The sequence below is a fragment of the Strigops habroptila genome, chromosome 8 (genome assembly GCF_004027225.2).
Source record: "Strigops habroptila isolate Jane chromosome 8, bStrHab1.2.pri, whole genome shotgun sequence".
Lineage (NCBI taxonomy): Eukaryota > Metazoa > Chordata > Aves > Psittaciformes > Psittacidae > Strigops > Strigops habroptila.
Genome location: NC_044284.2, coordinates 30,090,481 through 30,107,347, shown reverse-complemented (window position 1 = coordinate 30,107,347; position 16,867 = coordinate 30,090,481).

Here is a 16,867-nt window from a genome sequence, read left to right as displayed (position 1 = left end):
AACCATCACCTGAATAACTTCAGGGCAACAAACCTATCATGTTCTGAGCACTTTACATTCATTGCCCCTGTAGTCCCATGCCATAGTCTACCCAATGTAGCCTTTGCCAAAGCCCACAGGATGGTCACAGTCATTAGCCGAGAGATGCAGCAGATAAACCCTGCTGCCATCAAGTAGGAATTGCAGTGCTTTATTTACCAGGGGTTTTGTTCTTCTGGAGAGCTGGCAGTCACTGTTACCCACTTGCAGAAAAACTTTAGGAGGCAAAGGCTTTGTCTCCCACCAGGTGATAGGCACAGTTTTTTCACTCAAAGTCATCCTTGAAAAACACTACCCAAACTTCCTGTCCCAAACCTGTGGTTACATATGAGAGTTCAGCTTCAATGCTACCCAGCAAGGCCCTTTTACCTGCATGAAGTGACCCTTAGCACTGACAGGCTGAGGGATTCTTCAAACACAAAATTGAACAGGGACAGGAAGTAAAGCAATTGCATTAGACAAGAAAGACAAACATTTATTTTTTAGTGAACTCAGAAAACCAAAGTAACTGCAAAGAGGCGCAGGGGATGAACAATGGGTTAGCAGCTTAGCAATATCTCCAGAAGAAATTTTGTATAAATTTCTTTTGCTCTAGAGAGCTGTGATGAACAAGCTCATCATTCATGTCTTCCCACTGTTAAACAGCAGGATCTGATCAAGCTGGATTTGGCTTTCTCCCCATTTGCCTTGACCTTTTGGGAAGGAACAGGGTAAATCCCCACAAGGTTTCACAGCAGGCTGTGCAATCAGACTCAGAGCTGTCAGTCTCTCCCCATACACCCACCCCATGGTCATTTGCAAGCAACATTCCCAAACCCAAGGGAATGGTTATTACAGCATGATCACCTGAAGTTACTGTTGGTACCTCTGCGAGCAAGGTGGAATTCCACCAACGACAGGGGCCAGGGTCACAGCCAGGGGCTGCTGTTCTGCCTGTGAGACAGGAGGACCAGTGATCTCTTTCTAATAGAGAAACAGTCAGTTGAAAAACACAGCTGGCAAAAATCACAGAGGAAGGTGAGCACTGAAGATCCAGTCAAGAAAAAGCAACACGGAGTTGCTACTCCATAATGTAAAACCTGAGAACGGGACAAAGGATGTACCAGTACTCTGCTGTTACAGAGCGCAAACAAATTGTTTCTGTGAGGGAAATAGGTTGGGTTTTTTTTTCCAGCCAAAAGAAAAGCAGAATGGAGACTAATCAAATTCAGTGTTCTTCAACAATATAAGGCTAATGTTTCCCTCTCCAATGTTATTTCAGTCATTTGAAAACAGAAGTGAAAACTTTAACATGTATTTTGCTTTTTCTTGTAAATGTTTTAAAGACCAGAGGGTCTCAGTACATCAGTATCACTCCACAAGCATTACCGAGTTCATCTCCATAAGCTTCTTGAAAGTAATGGAGTAAAAGGTTAGTCATGAAAGTGGGTAATTATAAATATGGTGGAACAGACTTGAAGGTCCAGGGTCAGGGTGGGGTCTGGTCTAGACCTTACTGATATTGATGTAATGAAAGTGCTGGTTGCTTTTGCTGCTGGAGAAAACATGGTACCCCCTGCCAGCTGTGGACAGCAGGCAGGGAGCAGATATATTCAACTTAGGGAAAAGCAAGCAGACGTTTTAAAACATCACTTAAACTCACTAAGCAATATACTAATTAAACAAACCAACCAACGCGAAGTTTATTTTTCTTATTTCCAGTCCATACTTATTCTCTCTCTTTCCTTCATTTTTGCCCACTGTTTAGCTGAAGTTTACTCTATCTGGACCATATGGATCAGCCTCCAAGGGATAAGTGGAGGCAGTGGAAAACATGCATGCAGATCCAGATCAAGATTTTTGTATATCCAAAAGCTTTGGAGATTTCATACATTTTTAGGGTATATCTCACATGCACCATTCAGACCTACCCTTCCCTTAGCTCGTCTACTGGATGCTCAAGTGGGAGTTCAGGGATAACATTTATTAAACATTAAGAAAATAAAAGAAGCTGTGCAATATTCTGCAAATCCTGAAGCTGGGAGGAGTGGAAAGATCCAGGTAACGCTGCTCTCCTGCTCAGAAGTGATTTAAAAAAATTAAACATGGCTAGTCAGTGGTAATTTTATCAATTTCTCCTTACCATTGTTACTTGCATTGCCAAAAGTTGACTTCTGTTTGCTAGTTCTTCCTTGTAATCTGTGACCTCCTTCCTTCTGGGAAAGAAAGCCGTGGTGAATAAAAGCACTGCAGATTTACAAGATAATTGAAATAATCACAGAAAATAGTGTTAGACACTCTAGACTTTGAAAGCCTCAAAGACATGCACATTTACAGCATTTAAAAAAAGAAAAAAAAAAAGAAAAAAGTGAGCATTTTAAAAAGAACTACATCTTGGACTACGTATGGCTTTTAATTTTAAAACACAATTTGACCCTTACTCGTGATGGTGCTGGGCTGGCACTGAGGGGGCTCTAACCTGGCCATAATGACACAGTTTTTCTCCTACAGTTACAAATGGACAACAGCTCCCTTCCAGGAAGATTCCGTCTCTAAAGGAAATAAAGACTAAGATAAAAAGAACTGATGAACCTCTGTCAGGTTCCTGAGTGCCAACAAAAGAGCAGACTTGAGCTATTTCTTCAGATGGATTTGATGATGGCAATATCTAACCCCCTAAGAAAGCAGCTGAGCTGAATCCCTTCCCGTAGCACATTTCATGCCGACCACAGAAGGGAAGATTTGCTTACAAAGCAACTGTTTTAAAGCCAACTCCTGACTTTTTAATTTATTGAATATTTGTTCCTGTGACTGAAACTTCAGCAGTCTTTCTCTGCCAGAGCTAATATTTTAAATCGTGTATCTTAACATCATTTGCATAACTTTTTCAAAATATGTTATCACTGTCCATGTCCTCCTATTTTACATCCTGCCTAATCCCAAGGTCAAGGAACTCAATAGGAGCCCCTTGATTTTTCTGGGCTTTGGACTAGAACTTACAGACCCAACAAGAGAAGTCTGCCAGTAATGTGCTTCATTCGCCGTGGGCTCTCACCTCTCTCCTATGTACACCGGACACTTAACAGCAGGACCACTCTTGGTTTGTTTTTATTCATTCTCTGCCATGTATTTTAAACTTTCATCCTTGCTCAAAAAGCCAACAATCATGCTTGCAATATTCTTTTGTAAGGTCTTTCACAGCTACAACAAAGTCTTCAGTCAAAACCCAAGTAAAATCTCTTCTAAAACATTATTTTCCGCAGGAATAAAGATGTTACGGAGAAGACGCCTACAAGCACACCAACCTTTCTGCTCAAGAGCTGCAGGAAATTCATATTATACAAGCAGGAGTCACTCACCTGTTAGCCACAAAAGCAGAGACATGACAAGAGGGATCCTGACCTTAAGCTTGGTAGAATTAATGGAAATGCTCCACCTGGCTCCTCTGAGCCAAAGCCCATCATGGCTCAGAGCAAGAGGGTCTCATCCTGATCCTGTCCTGTCAAAAACCAATTGGCTCCTCTACAAACCATCCACACAACCTGGGCTTCCTCACCCCTGCTTAATCCCAGGACTTTTGGATAAAGGCACATGTACATTTCCCATTATATCTTTGCTAAGGTAGGTCAAGGTGAAAGAGCAAGAAAATAGCCTTCAAATTAACATTGCTTCCATGTAGGCACATATCTTTCAGTGTTGCCATTATGAAAAATATTGGTTTTGATGTACATCTACCATCCATACAACCCAATAGCAATGTGTATCGATGTCAAATTGACTTATCCTGATTTTATGAGGATAAGCACCTCATCTGTTCTATAAATAACACAGTTTTTAATTAAGGATCTATGAGCTGATGATTGATGAGTTGTGACTAGTGGCAGGTATATATTAAGCTATTTTGTATACCACATTATGCAACCATGATAGACCTGTCGTATGTATACTACTATTACACAGCAGTTCTACTCTGTCTCTGAGCTTCCTCCACATAAGAGTGTCTCAGTTTTCAGTTCAGGATGGGAACAGGACTGAAGCTGTTTCCCATCAGCAGCCAAACAGCCCATTTGACAACCAACCTGATATAAAGCTGATGGCAATTTTGCTCTATATTAACACACAAAACTTGTTTTTCATTGGTGATAGTTTTAGGACAGCTCATCCAGGAGTTGCCTTCTGAGTCACATCCCATCTCCCAAACAGGAAGGTGCTCTGAGCCCAGCCCAAAGGAAAGCACACCCTCCCTAGGCATCTTTTGTTTGGAAGGGTCTCTAACCTGTCAGAAACAATTTCCTCAGGAGAGGATTATTGACTCTGAATTGCATCATCTGTGGGATGCAGCAATCTGAGACGATTTAGAGGATGTGAAGGAGAATACAGCACCCAGCTGAAAGAGTGAGGAAAATTAAGGCATGAGTGTACTAAATACATGGAATGAACTGGAAGCCAACAACAACACCAGGGACAAAAATAAATAAAAATAGAAACCCTCCTTATGCTCTCAATAAAGCAACTGCAGGAAACTGGTTTTTGCTTGGTTTTCCCCACATTTCTGACTGCCATCCTCATCTGTAACACTTCTAAAGAAAATAAGTTGTTCCTCTAAACAAGACATTTAGAATTGAAAAACAGGAGAAGAGACTTGCTGAAAGCCCTCACAGGCCCACACCTACCATGCAGCTGGACAAGGAGGACTCTCCACATCCTGCTGGAGCAGTACTGGTCTGCAGCTGCACACAGGAAAGTTTCCTCTGGCTACCAGACACAAAAGGTAATCAGGCCATTGCATTCATGTATGCTTCCTATTTAAGCACTGATCAGGCCAAATCCTGTTTCACTGGCTTGATTTGAAAAATTGCAGGTCAGAGCTGTTGAGCTGCAGGCTGTGCACTTGCACACAGTGTGTTTGCCTTTCCCTGATGCTGCCTGGAAATACCCCTGTGCCCACAGTGCAGGAAGCTGATGAGGGTTTTATTAATAGAGAACTATATTTCCCAGTCCTTTAAATTGAGCAGGAAGATTTCTTGTTATTACTGCTCTCCGTCACAATCAAATTGATACTAATTCTATGTTTCAGATCAGCTGCCCCATACTGACAGTGTTTACCAGCACAGCCTATGGGTGGGTGGGCTTGCTGTCGGAAGCAGTGGACCCTCCACAGGAGTGAATCAGCCCAGCTGAGCTGACTTGTGAGGCCATCAGCTGATTCCTGCCAGCTGAGCCTCTGCCTTCGCCTCCAGTGACTCATCCTCCTCTGAATTAAAGAGCCCCCAAACTGCAGGCTGAGTCACATCTGCTTTGAAGGTGGGAGCGTGGTGGCTTTTGTGTCACCCCTGCCTCGGGAGGGAGTGCTGAGGAGAAGGTTGTCTCTGTGGCAGTGGGCCTCGAGCCAGAGCTCTAAAAATAATAGTACTGGGAACAAGAAAGGCCTCTGAGAACATGACCATCTCCCCTGCCCCCAACCATCTCCTGTAATAACACTTCAATATGCCCCTGCAGGGGAAGGGGGGACAAGTGGCTGTGTGATGCACGGGATGACCAAATTCCTGAGGACTGTAATTACACGGGATTAAAATGCACAGCTCTGCAGTTACATTTTGACAGAAGATTACAACCTTAACAGGGGAAAGTGTCAAGAAAGGGCACCAATAAAGCAGAACAAGCAGGGCAAATTCAGCTCTGATTTCAGCATGTGTGGCTCCACAGCTGGATTTGGCCATTTGGCACCCACTGACTACCCAATGGTCCTTCCTCCCAGAAGCAATATCACAAATTTTCTTAGAGATGGCAAAGCTCTGGCTCTAGATTTCTGCTTCACTGTTGGGTATGCACTTCCCTCCCCACAGATATCGGCTGCTTCTCCCACAGAGAGGAGACAGTGGTGTGCTCCCTGGCCAGGCACAGCCTGCCAGGGCCATCACTCTCCTCCTACTCTCCCCTGGCCAACAGCAACCTGTGCTGCCTTCAAAATCATTAATTATCATAAGGAAGAACATCTCCTTTAACTGCACAATGTCAAATGGCTCTTCAATTTAAGTGCTCATTTGTTTTCATCAATCCAGAGCCGAGCTGCCGTGCTGCTGTGCTATGAGACCAACTGGTAACATTCCACTTCTGAATATGCTCAGACTTGGAAATACTCACTCAGACAATCTGCTGCCAGCAGTAAATAATGTCTTATAAGGTATGGAAAACCCAGGAAAAAATGGAGGATAGACTTGGATAAGTGCTACAACTAGGGAATTGGGAGGGTGGGTAGGGGCCGTCACTGGTTATCTTTGAGGAAGCCATTAGCCTGAACATCTGCATTTCCAAGTAGGAACTAAACCATGCATCAGAAGATTGGTTTTGCTCAGATACTGCTTTAACATTCAATTTATTCAGAGTAATTCAGCTTCATCTGGGGAGTTGCAAATGAACTGTTACTTGCTCTGAGTCAACAAAACACTGGGGTTTCTCACTGAAAAAAATAAAGCAGAACACACATCTTGTCAAGCCAGTATTCCTTGTTCACCATCCCCCTCTCCAAAGACCAGCTCATGGAGAGGAACCTGGAACAAAACACCCAGCAGCAGCCAGTGATGCTCCACTGCAACTGTGTTGAAGCATAGCGCACGTCCAGACTTGTGTCCAGCAGGAAAAGGGAAATTACTCTGCTAAACAGCTATTTCCACAGTGGGTGGGGAAAGAGTGAAACACCCAGCAAAACACACCTTCCTGCATCCCCTCCTGTATGCTTCGTCACCCGAAACTTCATAGAAACCCCAGGATAAATTGGCTTTGTGATTTGGAGTGGGCACAAGAAGATAAAAATTGCCTGTAGGCGTGTACATCTATAGTGTATTTGATGAACCGGTGCTGTCGGGCACTGTGTTCCCATGCGGGGTATGGAGCGTCAGGCAGCTCAATCTTCCCCATGAATGGGAAGGGAAAGCAGGAATTCGACTCTGTTTATACATACATTAGTTAGCAGGGTGGGAGGGGGGTTAAATAGCTGTTACACACTATAATATGTGCTATCCTACAGCAACATTTCATTATGCATAAGTCTCCTTACTCCTATCTGTGTAATAAAAACACCCCAGGAAATTCCATAGTGCTAAAATTAGCAGGCGGGTCTCCATTCGGGTCTCGAACTAGAAATAATCCTGTTTCAGCACAATAAAGTTGTTGATAGAAGACTGATTTTAATTTCTCCTTAAAGCATAGATCTGCTATGAAAATCATGTTGATTTTAATCCCTTCCGCTGCCATTGGTACTCCTGCTCCTCCTGCGTGAGGCCAGCCCCACTGTGGGACAAGAGGTAGCAGCAAAAACCAGGCAGGTCACCACCATCCCCTGGTGTAACCAGTGCCACTGAGCAGAAGCAGCTTCTGGGTCAGCAGCAACCAGTTGCCATTCCCACACAGCACAGACCAGCTTTGTCCCTGAGTCCCTCAGCTTGATGCTTGATGCTTCCCAGAGGGAAAGACTCAGTGGCCAGCCCTAGTTATCCAGGCTGCAGAAAAGGCAGTGCTGCGTCTCTTGACTCAGCACCTAACTGTCCACCAGTGCAAAGCAAATGGCAATTAGAAACTGGGGATTAAAATTTTTATTAGGCCAGTGGGAAAACAGTGAAGCATTTGCATTTTTAAAATGCTTCCTATACTGCATATGTAAAAGATGATGATGATCACTAAGCAGAGGGCTTTTCCTCCTTTCCTTTGTAGAGCTACGTGATTCCTCCACTGCTTAGGTTTTTTTGTTTGCTTTCTCATGTTTCTTTATGGTTAAAAACTACCTGTCGTTACCTTTGCCCTCCCTGGAAATCCCAGCACATGCCGTGTGTCCTGAGCCTGACCAGGACACCTGGGGGTCTCTGTCGTTCCCAAGGGAAGCCACTAAGCTGCGACACATCTCCTTTCCCTGGAGCAAGGCAGCAAGCCTGCAGCCCTGGCTGTGGTTCGATGCAGGTCATCAAAACTCAGTTCAAATAATACTGTATTTTTCACAGGCCAAGTCAAACACAATGCCCAAACGAGGTGACTGTGGATGAGGGTGAGTGCACTTGCTGGATCCAGGATTTGAACGCCATCTCCAGTGCTGGGTGGTGAGGGCCACTGAAGACTTACATCCCCCATGAGAAGCTGTAGAAGGGATGGAAGGAGGGGCTTTCCCTTGTGTCCTCCCCTGCCTGCAACAGGGGTCTTTTTCTAACCAGGAGTTGTATAAGCCAAGAGAAATGTGATCGAATCATATGCTTAGAGTCCTTGCTAATCTCTGTTCTCATAAATCACGTAGGTAAATATAGGTCTGTTATTGCCTGGGTTTATCAGGGTATATTTGAGCAGAAGACAGGCTGTTGATGCTGTATGTGAACAAGGACACACCCTTAGCATTAATCGGGTTTGTCTAATTGTTCTGTACAGAGGAGATGGCACCAGCTCCTTCTTCAACACTTGTTTCCAGCATCATTCAGTGACAGTTTCGCGAGACTGAAAACATTATCTCCAATTAGGTAAACCTTTTCATAAAAGCCATTAACTCCTCTGTGGAAAAGCCTGGTGGATTTTTCCATAAGATGTAAATTCTAAAACCTGTCTTTATAAATGTGCAAAGTTAAGGGCCAGGAAAATGGAAAAAAAAATAAAAATAAAGCCAGAATGGGTCAATATAAACAGCATTTCATTTATGCACAATCCACCTGATTTCAAGAGCTACATCATGTCTATACCTGGCCCACTCCATCAAAACGTGTGGGGTTTAGCATTAGATCTAACTGAATTAGAAGCGATACAATTAGTTGTTTTTCATTCTGGATCAACCTTTTTTTCTGTCTCCATAATAGGGGAAAAACTTTCCAATCTTTTCTCTGTGTTGTAAGAGCAGAATCTTTTTGTATGTTAGCTGGCACATCAGTGATGAAAAACACGCTGCCTAACATCCTCCTCCAGCACCTGCAGAAGCTTGCTTGAAGCCTATTTACTGCTAAGATGTGCATATTAATGTCTTGTCTTATTTGGCTCGACAAACAGAAAGAAGGCTATTTTAAGTTACTAGAAGACACACAAACTAACGAAAAATCCAATCTTCATTTTTTAGGGAAGCGGTCTGGTTCAGGTTCCTTCTTTTGCAACAGTTTTAAAGCACCTTTGTGGTATTCTTATGGACAGCACACACCCATGTATCAAATGAGGGTCATTAAAGGATGGTTGCCCATGCCCTGGGTACCTGTGCCAGAGACCCAACATGCGGGAAGTCATTGCACCAAAGCCAGCAGAGCCATCAGCCACCTGGCTGGAGATCCCATTAGCAGCTTATAAGTGAGCCTGGACCTTGATCACTGATAATGGTATAATGAATACCAAACTAAAACCTAAAACTGTGCTACCACAGGTTGCGATCTTATCAACCTGCCCTGAAACCTGACCTGCATCGGGCTCTGCGGTTCTTGAATAGGTGATTTCAACTAATATGCAGCAGGTAATTCAATCCGTGCCACTCTGCTCTTTGAAACAGCACTCAGCCAAGGCTGCATTACGATATTAAACCCATGGTGACTTCAGAGGTATAAGCTTTGGCTCATCATCCTTCAGCTGAGATACAAAATCAGGTTGAACAGACCTGGAATGACCTGGCCGAAATATCTTTGCTGAGCTTCAACTGAGAGATTGCCTTTAGCCCAAGGAAATCTGCACTATGGTTTCATCTGGATAACATTTTTGCCTTCAGTGCTGACCCTTCCCAACACTGCTCTTTGGCTTTAGCAGTAAGAAATCACCTGGGAACAACAGATCAATGGAAACATCAATGACAATAAACTATCCGATCAATATAGCCCTCTTTTTTTTTCTGCAGTGCTGCCAGTTTTGGAGCAGACATGTAGTGCTGTCCTGTGGAATAGCTGATGCTACCGAACTTCAGCCCAAGATATGTTCACAAACCTTTCCTTTCCTGCAAGGCCTGCTCCTGGGACAACAGCAGTTATTCTGGGCACGCAAAAAGCTACAGTTTTGTGAAAAACAAACAAGAGACAATAAAGCCTCTTGTTTGCATGCAAAGCAAATACACTCCCACAAACAGCAGCCTCTCTTCAAAACCCAGGATGGGCAAAGCCCTATCCATTATTAGCTGCTTGATAAATCAAGCAGCCAGTTAAAATGCCTGGGAAGCACTCACATATATTTCTCTCCCTCTCCTCCTCCCTGAAAAAAAATGTTAAGGGTTTGGGTTTTTTTGTTCGTTTGTGGGTTTCAGTTTTTTTGGTTGGTTGGTTGCTTTGGGGGGGGTTAGTTTTGATTTTGATTTTTTTATTCAAGCAGAAATAGTTCAGTCTCTGGGTAAAATTTGGCAGGTAAATGCTAAAACACTCTGAAGACCACTAATTTTAACCTGGTGCTCTCAGCAGTAGCAAGCAAGATATTTGTGTACAACCCAAAACAAATACTGTGACCTAATGCTGCTTTCACTGAGAACAGAAACAGCTTCTCCTGAGCGCCGACAGTCCAGCAGAGCGTAAGCTGGACCTGTCACCGTAGTGCATTTCAGGGGGCACAAGTGGCTCATGGATGCTCCCCAGCCCTGCATGAAGCATGGGGGGTACCACCGCCCGCTCAGGGCCCAGCTCTGCCAGCTACGTACAACAAGATGCAGGTGATGGGGAGCTGAAGTGAGTCCAGGATAGGGGCCATGAGAGGCAACAGGGGAAAGCAACGGAGATCAAACACAGCCTGTTGTGTGCAATGTCCCAGCAGAGCAAGCCAGCCCCCTGACAGCCTCCCAGAACAAGAAGCCCTGCAGCAACACATCTTTCCAGTCCCCTGTTTTTTGAAGGTGAGCAGGGCTATGTGTCCTCTGGCCAAAGCATCGCCCTCAAAGCATTACTACACTTTTAATAAAACCATGTACAGCCCCTGCTCCTGTAGCAAAGAAAAAATGTTCTCTCAGCTCTTTACCAATAGAATGAGTTTCTGCCTAAAACTGGCCCAGCATGGCTCCTGCTAGAACCACAGCTTTGTTGAGATTAGTAGATGGCTAAGCCAAGAAATTCTCCTCAGCTTCAGAGGCATTTCTTTACAGGGCATGTGAGTGGCGGCAAACACTGCAACACACTGCTCCAAACTAAGCACTGAACCACAGAATGGGTCAGTACCAACACATGCAGACTACATGTCATACATGACATCAAAACCAAGGCGGCTGGCAGCTTTTGAAGAGCTTAAAGGCATCAAGTAGGCGCTGCTTTTCTGGGGAACACCCGAACAGAGTCAAACTCATGCCTAACATAGTCAGAGGTGTTATCCTGTGGTGACTATATCCAGAGTCATGTCCTGCATGTGGTCAGCTAACAAATCCATGTACTGGTACCATTTTTGAGCATTGTCACATTACCTATTATTCTCAGAACAAATAACTAGGGCCAAATCCTGCCACCAGCTGAACCCTTGTTACTTCAACTGAAATCTAGAAGAGCTAAACCCACTTGCAGGCAGTGAGAACTGATCCTCAGCAACCTATCAAGTTTCAGTTGATTAAGACATAATTGTCACTGCATACATGGTGTGACCTGGATGGACAGGTTGCACTTATCAGCTAAACAGCAGCCCGAAATATTAATGTTAAACCATGGGATGAAGAAAATGAGAAGGCAGGAAACATGCTTCTGCCTGTTTGTTGTTAAAACCAGTCTTCTCTTGATAAGAAAAAAATTGTGTGTGGTCCTTTAAATAATGCAGCAGCCTCCTAACACTGAAACATTTAATCGCCTCTCGCTGGCAGCTGCTTTATAGCAGCCTGCCCAAAGGCATGGCTGCAGCCCTGCTGAATCCCCTTGCCCAGTGCGGGAAGGGGAGCCCCACCAGGGACTGCAGCTCCCTGGCCCCCAAGGAGGGGTGTCCCCATTGTATCCCCACCTCTTGCAGCCCACAGCCCCATCACACGGGTCTTTATCTGCCTGGGGCCAAGGTTAAAGCATCTGTTCTGGTACCAGCGGGAGCTCCCAGCTGGGGACAGTGATGGCACCACCAAAGGGCATTGCTTCTACTGCAGGCACCAGTGACAGCCTCCAGCCAGGGGAGAAGCCATAGCTCGTGATGAAACTAGGCTTGGTCTGTACATTTGCACACAGCTTTGAAAGGGATTTCTTTAATGCTCTGTCACCCCATCTCTATCTGAATGGGGAATATGTCTGATGGATGCATTACCTGTCTTCTCAGCTCAACCTGGCATGGAGGATATGCAGCATGAAAGAAAGAGGCTGGGAGAAATCTTAGCTAGATAAAATCAAATGGCAAATCATCCCCTGGCTGGGATTTTCCCCCAGTTTCTGTCCATACCCACACTTCACTGAGGTTCCCCTCCTACACAGGGCAGAAATGCCCTGATAGGGGTTTATGAGGAACATCCACACAGCTGTTTTCTTTTAACCTGCCCAAGATGTCACTTACTAGGGCAGAATATCTCTGCCCATTGCCCTGGGCAGAAATTAATCCCATGGCCAGTTCCACTACAGACAAGTAACTTAAATAACTAAGAGGGTGCCCTGCAAGTGTTGGGCTCATCCACTACCCAGCTGTGTCAGGGCTGCAGTTCCTGTGCACTACACTAAGACCTAACAGGGTCAGGGAGGTGGGAGGTACAGCTTGCTATTCCAGGCACTTTCTTTCATATGCCCAGCTAATGGCATCTGCCCAGCTGAATTGCCCCAGTGAAGTCAGGATCCCATAAACCACATAGAGAGAGTCTCTCACTCCAAAAAATTAGAGCATGTGCAACCAGCATACCTGCTGAGACTGGGCAATACCTTCACAACAGTTTTGCAGCATTGGGACTACAAAGACCAATGAGGCTTACCCAGGAAACCTGTTGCAGAGCCAGTAACACGAGTGAGGTTTTCTAGGTTTCAAGTCAGCACTTTAATTGCAGGACTATCCTTCCTCGTGCCAGTATTCATCGTAGCACTAGTCATCAAGAGGAGATGAGACAGCAAGATTAATCCTTCTTTTTATCCTCCTACATTAATGCCTCCATCACTTTGACCCTTTGAACCTCTGACTGACTGAGGTTCTAACTGCAAAAGAAAGAAAAAGAATGGCCAAGCATTCTGTCCATGTTTCTAAAAATACCGGCACTTCTGCAGGGCTCCATCTGGTCTTTGCTCAGAGACACTGTCAACTGAACTTTGCACTGGATGTTTGGGAGCTACTGCTCTTCAGCAAGTTACCTTGTGATGCCCCAGGCCAAACCGGAGTAAGAACACTTGCCAAAGCCACGGACATGAGTTATCAGACATGCAGAATGAGCAGGCAGAGGTCTAACCAGCTCCCATCACTAAATCCCAGTGGCTGCTTAATAGGATGTCCCTGTGCAGCCTGGTGCTTGCAGACAAAAGCAGTGCTTTTCAATGAAATATCAATCTTTCCTAAGAGCCAGCTGACATGCTCTGACCGCCTTCCTAAATGATAAGTGTGTGATGGAGACTGTGCCTTCAGCTCCGCTCATCAAACAGGAGCTGTTGGAGGGGCCACAGCCAGTGAACGCAGACACAGAAATGGCAAGGGAAAGATGCTGTGGCTTCTCCCTCTCAATGCCCACTGGAGTCTGGGAGTAAACATTTGAAAATGCATAATAATTTTCAATTGTCGTGCCAATTTAAAATGTAATTTCTGACTGGAATTTGATTTTATTCAAAACAGTTTTTCTTCTACAACTTCATTTGTTTCAAATAGCTTTTTTTTTGGAAACATAACCCAACTCAATGTGTCTTTGCAAAACCAACAAAAACCAAGTACATGTGTTGAGAGTGCAATGTAAACCTAAGGGGAACCCAAGCTATTTCTCTTGAACAACACGTTAGTCAGTTTTGATGATGTCAAAACATTTTGAGAAACAGCACTAAGGAAAACTCATCAAAATAAAGGAATTAAAGATGAGTTTTCCTTTCTGAGGAGGTTTCATGAAAGGAAAGAGGCCCCCCAGGGTGAGGATGCTGGAAGCCATAGAGGGACTTGGGGACCAGCAGGCCAAGATCATGTTGACTGTCCTAATAAAAAGGTCTGTAGGTAAAGAAATAGCCCAGAAAACTGCAGGAACCATGGTACTTAAGTGGCACAATTAATTAGTCACAGATGATACAAGTATGAGGGGATTATGAGAAAAGTAAACAAATGTTTTAATAAAAGGAAGAAAGAAAATCAATCAGGTGGCTGCTTTTCATGTGTATTCAGAGTCACAAAAAGAAAGTTATGACCCACAGAATTGGAAAGGTTATATTTGACGCTGGTAAGCAAAATAGCTGAGAATATGAGATAGCAGCTGGTGGAGATCCCTGCTAGGAGGTGTTACTGAGGCCAAAGCCTTGGTCACATTCAGAGTTGGACTAAGTATTTAAATGACCAGTCAGATGGCCATGTACTGTTACAGAAAGATGGGCAGAATTTGTTTTGGAATGGGCAAACTGGGCAGTGCATAGGGACAGAGGAAATTCTGCTGCAAAAGTATCATCATGTGCTTGGATGTTATGGGAAATTTCATTCTAATCTGAGGGTGATCTCACTGATGGCCCTGGTCGAGAGAGTAACTTGGCCTAATTCAGCTCCTTATCCAGATAACAGACTCACACTTAATCAACTTGAAGAGCACCATTAGATGGGTACCTTTAGAAATTAATCTGCCTGTAAGATTGGAAGTTACAAAACTCAGGAGAAGAGGGTAAGGATTAATGAGAAAGAGCGTAAGTGAGCCTCTGACAAAATATTTGTACTTTTTACTATTCAAGATGATTTTATTAGAAGACCAGGTCGGATGAGGCTTTGAGCAACCTGCTGTAGTGGAAGGTATCCCTGTGGATGCAGGAGTTGGAACTAGATGGTCTTTAAGGTCCCTTCCAACACAAACCATGCTATGATTCTAGGATAAGGTGGTGAAACATTGTTTTGGGTGGCTAACAATAGGTACCACTGGATAAAACAGAGGCAAAAGTATAAAACATAGACTCAGGTTGGACTGTAACAGGGTCTGGAAAACTATTACACAGCCACGTCTGCTGGAGCAAGAGGTCTGAGCAGTAGAGGGAAGGTGGAAGGCAGGGATGGTATCGTACTGCACAACGATTTGTACAATCCTGGGTGCTACAAATATTTGCTAGGAGGACACAAAAGCCCCTCTCTGTTGCTACCAATCAAACTGCAATGGGCCAGATGTGCTGACAGCCCCAGCCTGCAGGTCAGCCCCCAGGGCATGCAGTCCCATCCTCTGGTACACCAGCCGGAGTGTATGAATATGACTCAAATGACTCTGAACCCACACATGCAGGTAAGTCCCGTTAAAACTTGGCCACACTGACAATCATTTCAGAAACACACCCCACCCTATGTCCTTTACTCACACTACAAGCACCAAGGAGTTGGATGTGTGCACAAAAGGCTGGCGGCATTGTCAGCTGGAGTCCATCACAGTCTTAAAAGTGTTGCAAAACAAGATGGAATAGCAGATGGAGAAGCTTTTCTCTTTTTCTCAGATTTAGCCAAAGGGAAGCTCTCAAGATCAGCCACCCACAGCTGCACTCAGTGTCCACAGACTGAGCAAAAGCAGCTGGGGAAGCCAGTGAGTGAGAAGAGAAACACCAATGAAATGGGAAGCATGGGGGCTACCGACGGGGACAGGAGAGCAGCTGCAGCTCAGAGTGTTGCTTTCAAGCAAGCAAAGAATAAGAGAAAAAACAGAAACAGGATTTCAAAACTGTTGGTTGTGAGGAGGGTAATCAGTTGGCTGCACTTTGGCATCAGCGACGCTTTTTCTGCTGTGCGCTGTGTGGTGGGGTGTGTGCTGGCCAGGGCAGCAGGAAGGGAAGGGGACATTGTGTCATCCTGTAATGACACCTTCTGCTGTCCAGCAGTAACCTGGGAGACGTCTTTCCTATTCCTGTTTGGGAGGAAGGGCTGCAAAGAGACTGCTGTGAGGGAGGGAAGAGAAGGAGGTAAAGCTAAGCTGCAGAGAAGAAAGGGTCTGGTAAGAAAGTGGGAAAATGATGGCACTCATCTGGAAAGCCACCAAAACCGCCACAGAAATCAAGGCTGGAAAGGAAATCAGAGATGACGTGGTCCACTTTCCTGCCCAAAGACAGGATCATGGACATCTTGCTGGGTTTCTCTGTGCAGTGTTCCTGTCTGCATATCCCCAGAAGGTCATTGCCATTGATGCAGATCCTGTTGGGGTCACTCACATTAGCCAAACATTGGTTTCCCAAACCGAACTGAAGCTGAAGGATCACACCTTTCATTCCTATCAGCAGACATTTGTTTTGGTGTTTAGAGAATGAATAGCTTCTCTGCACATGAATAGCTGCTCTTCCTGCATCCAGGAATGGGTCCTGCTAGAAGTTATAGCACGAAGCTGTAGCAGAGACTGAAATCTGATCCTGGAAATGAAACCATTTTGGATTTGACGTCAGGTATACAGAGGGAGTGTTTCTCGAGGGAACTAAATAGCATGAATCAAAGAAATAAAAATGTGATAAGGAATCATCTTGAACATGAATTCCAGCTATCCTCAAAAGCAGCTATAGATATAAAATATAAAATATATCCTGCACCTGATACCCAACTCCTCCCAGCCAGTCCATGCAGGGGGTTGGACAACCGCACAAGCTGCAGTACACAAAGAATTATTTAAGTCCTAATTCTGCCTGTTATGGGATTACAGCATTAGTACCCCAAATCTCACAGTGTGGCTCAAGGAGAAAGCCACCAGCCCTGGGGTGAGGAAAGCCCCGCTCTGGAGGAGGCAGCCGGGAGAGTTATTTTTCAGCAGCAGGCAATATGGGGGAGGCCGCCCGCAGCCTCAGGCCACTTGGCCAGGCGGGGAGGACTC